The sequence below is a fragment of the Botryllus schlosseri genome, chromosome 15 (assembly GCF_051294905.1).
Source record: "Botryllus schlosseri isolate E-star chromosome 15, Bs_hap1, whole genome shotgun sequence".
In the NCBI taxonomy this organism is placed as follows: Eukaryota; Metazoa; Chordata; class Ascidiacea; order Stolidobranchia; family Styelidae; genus Botryllus; species Botryllus schlosseri.
This window is the reverse complement of record NC_137250.1, coordinates 8,520,652-8,525,823: the sequence shown is the minus strand read 5'-3', so window position 1 is coordinate 8,525,823 and position 5,172 is coordinate 8,520,652.

Genomic DNA, 5,172 nt, shown 5'->3' with positions numbered 1-5,172 from the left:
ACAGTCGCGCTTGGAATTACAATAGCCCGACAGTTAAAATGCGGAGTTGTAAATGATAGCCTTTGTCAGTTATGATCATGAGTTATTATCTAAAAGTTTAGGTATATTTACATCACTGGTAGCGATCTGATGCTCACTAAATTTTGTTTTACCCACCAATATACGGAATAACTGCATGGCGTTAGCTGTACCGAACGATTTTCACAAGGTAGGCTACCTGCTCACCAGATTATTCCAACATGTATACGTTGTAATGTAGACGTGGTACATGAGGACTCATATCGGTTGTATCAGAGGGCAATGAATGGGTATCCGTAGAGCCGGGGTAGGGAATATAACGAGCGTCGAAGGTAATAATGCTTCTCGAAGTAAGATAAAAGTTATTGCAAAGCAAACTATAGTTGGGAATTACAACCGCACGTTAATGAAGCGAGAGGCGTATAGTGATTCATTGCGCGACAGGCAGACGACGTTACCAGCGTACCAGACAGACCTCGCCGAACTGACTATTACTTGAATTACATATATGAGTTATGGTTTGCTGTAGATCAGCAATGGATTGCGTGTTCAATCGCAAGGATGCTGTATCGGGGTGAGATGGACAAACGGGACCAATTCCACTCTCAAAGCCTCTGATATGCACCCCCTCCCACAATAGAAAGTAAAAATGTTTGACGGTTGATATATTGTTTTCAATTAGATCAGTTCCAGATCTTTCCTTTTGAAGCTTGCATTTAAAGAGAGTGCGAATCGCCACTAAAATTTTACTGCATTTTCTGAATTTCGTAACTGCTAATTCTTGTAAATCCAATAAAGTTCGTCTTTTCTTTGTTGTCATTGTATATATATTTTCTTTGTATAAATGTATAAGGGTGACGGTCATTCATCGATACTTGGACAATATAACACTTGCACAGATGTACACTGCAGTGTACTGTGCCCTGTATAGGGCTATGGGTCGTATTGCACAAGGATAACGATAGAGCGCAGCTTTTTATATGATATGGTAGACTTCAAAAACGCAAGAACCCAAGCCTGACTTTTTATGAACCAAGATTTAGTTCACTACATCAGTTTGTATATTCATTGCGCCATGGCGTATCGAAAGATATGTAGCCTAACCGTAACAAGATATTGGGAGAATACAAAGTCAGGAATCGATTGAATCTTGTGTATTATCCTCCTAGGCAGTATTTGCTTTTGTATGAACTTTCGTGATTGTGTTTTGATTGCCATACCCTATGAAGTGTTTTCAGTCAGTAAGTATAGTCTTGGTCTTTACTTTATTCCATGTACGAAAAGTGCCAGGACTGGCTATTACGCTTATTCGATCATAACATATGAACTGACCTCATAGAATTTTTGCGGGACATTCAAAGACGCACAATTCTCACTCGACGCAATAGATGACATTCGCGTAATTGTCCACCACACCTTTTGACCATCGTTACTTTTGTCCTCGTATTTGCACAGATTCTAACTAATGCCACATCGTATGTTGTCGGTCAACATATGAAATTTCATGAAATCATATTTAGACATAACTTCGGAATATGACCCATTATGCAGGAGTTACATGTCCATAGAAGCTAGAAATAGGAAGAAAGAAATTGGACTGCAACATGTTTCATCCATGCTTGAGAGTATTGAGATATGTATGGAAACCTCCGTGTAATTCTTGATGTATTATGCCAGGGGTGGGCAGACCTGGTTCATGAGGGAGCCGCATATCAAAAATCTTAGCTTTGACAGAGCCACAACTCAAAGATTCAAAAATACGAATTTACGATGTCACAAGGAAATGCAGGCTATCGAATGAAGTTTGTTGTTTTGTGGTGATACGATGTGTCTCCACCTGGGCTGCAAGGCGTCTTAAACAATGTTTCCTCCAAGCTGAGCACGTGCGCAAATGCGCAGTGCTGACACGGTCTCTGAGCACAGAAAATCTAAGTTGCGCTCAAAATATCCGAAATCATGGCCTTATTTTTAGTCGTAACGCACTGTTTTCCAAGGGCCTGCGCAGTAAGTTGGTGAGTGTGCGCAGACTCGTCAAAACTAGAGGGAACATTGATCTGAAATCGGGCTGATATCACGTCTAAGCAGTGCTGAGCAGTTCCTTCAAGTGCTGATGACAATTCAAGGAAAATTTCATGCAGCTCGGTATAATATCGACGACATTTTCTTGGCCACACTCTGCAGTTATTGCTAGCCTTCTCAATACAAATGGAAGAGACGTGTTCATTAGGGCTCTTCAAAAATGACTTTTTTTCTCAAATCGTACTGGCTACTTGATAAAATTGTTAGGTTACCTAATTTAAGCCTACACAAAAAATTGGATTCAATTCCAGCCAGTAACCGCTTTGCTACACGAGAATAAAGTTTCTATTTATTATATAAAAATAAATAACAAAAAATTTGAAAATTTTCTGTTCACCCCATGAAAGTGTTAGGCTGTCTATAGAAACGATGCTCACCAAATTTGGTTCAATTCCAACCAGTGGAAGCGGAGTTATTGCCGTCGAAAAATTTTGATTTGAATAAAATAGTATTTACGGTGACCGATTCTTTGTTTATTTATTATAGTTGTGCTCACCGTAAATACTATTTTATTAAAATCCCAATTTTTCGACGGCAATAACTCCGCTTTCACTGGTTGGAATTGAACCAAATTTGGTGAGCATCGTTTCTCTAGACAGCCTAACACTTTCATGGGGTGAACAGAAAATTTTCAAATTTTTTATTATTTATTTTTATATATTAAATAGAAACTTTCTTGTGTAGCAAAGCGGTTACTGGCTGGAATTGAACCAAATTTTGTGTGTAGGCTTAAATTAGGTAACCTAACAATTTTATCAAGTAGCCAGTACGATTTGAGAAAAAAAGTCATTTTTGAAGAGCCCTAGCGTTCATGTTCACCATTGTTAGCCCGAATATGACTGAGTTGAAGACTTGCGCTGGCTTAATTAATTATCAAGTTCATTGTTGAACACAATGATTTATCGTCGATTGATGACCAATGACCATGCATCCGTTGTTGCCGGTGAAACGTTTATGCGAACTCGATTCGAGAGTTCAATTGCAAATTTCTAACCTTGTAGTGTCACCGTCCCCTAAATTTTACAAGTCTTGCGTAAACTATAAGGCAAGTAACAATACGCACAAAATGCATCAATATATAATCAGGTAAAACCTCTCTAGCAAAATGGCGAAACCCATTTGCATTGTGCAATCATTAAAGAGCCTCAATCAAAAGCTGAAGCGCCGCAGTTTGCCCACCCCTGTATTATGCGATATCAGAATTTATTCAACGATACAATCCAAGTGTTTAATGTTGTTATGAACACCATGTATAATGTACATTGTACATAAGTAGACATGCCTTTATTTACTGTAGGGCTCAGCAATCAATTATCGCCTAAATTTCGAGGTATTTCAAATTTACTTTGTGTATAAGTATGATAGCATTCTATAACCAAAGTTACGAAGTCTACGAACTTTCACGTCGTGTAAGACGGCGGTAAACCTTCTGATTTTACGAAAATGGTCAGCGTAAGTTCGAGGTATCGTTTCCGTTCTGATTAATAATCGCATGACTGTGAGGACCACTGCGACTTTTGTATGCAACGCAACCCCAAGCACGTGGCGCGGATTCTCGAATACGAGGTGGAATAGGTATAGGAATTGAATAAGCGGCAAAGTAGGACAACGTATTTTCGATAAACCTCTTCAAATTAACCGTTTGTTAACGAATCGGCGTCATGCCCGCTGCCTGAGCAAACAGGCAAGGTTGATTCACGCCGAATCGCATGATCTAAAATTAGGAACAAGGAGTTCGGACTATATGGAACAAAAGCTGAGCAAGGACTAGGTTCCCGTTAGATAAGCTGTATCGGAGCAGGCGCTAGCAGTTAGACATGCAGGTAGTCATAACGGAAAATTATCTTGGAAGCAGCTGGAAGCAGCTGCAGTGCATCGATGCCTGCTTTACGAGCCTGAGTTTGAGTGTTCATCAGTCGTATTTTATATACCTCTCATACCCGTGGATTAAGTCTTCTCACGCTTGTTAGGAATTGTATATTACCAGTTAAAATCTGTACAAACCTATTTGAACTCGACCATGACGTATACCATGCCCAGTGCAAACGTCAACGAAACGCCATTGCACAAATAAACCCCAAAGTGAAAGCAGACGTATATCGAAAATGAAAAAAATGACGATTACGACCACAATATTTCTTTTTTCCCAGTGATTTCCGGCATAATTTCAAATTATCTTACTTGAAATCCCACCTAGAGAGGACTTGAAAAAATGCTATACTGCGGATTGTTGTTAGACTTTACTCTGAATGGACGAGTCTGCTCATTATATCCCGCTGATGATCTTACTGGCGATATCAGATACAATGTGTGCCTGTGTGTACAAATATTATAATTCGAAAATAATGATAAACAAAGAGTGACCCTAGAACTCTCGATTGGTATACGGGTGATATTTAGAACTTGATAACCATGTCATTCGACGTAGGGATTCCAAACGTGTGCTTCAGGATGGTTGAAGTGCCCGACTCGACTGTCCATAACGTTCCCTCAGTTACGGCCATACTAAACTGTAGCTTTAAGAGCAAATATTTCGTGCATAGATATCAATATATCCTTGATTTTGTATACATGGCGGAAAGAAAAACTACATGAGATTAACCGCTTATAATGAATTGGTTTGTAACAACAAATACGATGCGGGGAATTTCTTCTGAGAAAAATGAGGAATCTGTCCTTGCCGAATATTTGACTTCGCATTTTAGGCATATATCAACTCGCGCAATGCGAATAGACATAGGATTTGTGGCTGTCATGACTTTATGGAGTTTTGGTTTAGTAACTGGTACGCAGGACAGTTGAGCCATTGTGAATTACGTCGGCGAGTTGTGCGCGCGAGAGATGATCTCAGCTGGAATCCTATTGTCATCGATACTCAAGTATACTATTTTCCGAATTACATCACCATTTGAGATGCCGATAATGGGCTCAACGACTTCACAATTGATGAATTTTACAGCTGTTCTATAACTGGCTACAATACGATGCGCTCAAACAGTGACAATCCGCTATCGCTCCGATGTTTGTGTGCTTATTGCATGTATTTTGAAATCAGTCTTGCGACTTACACGCATA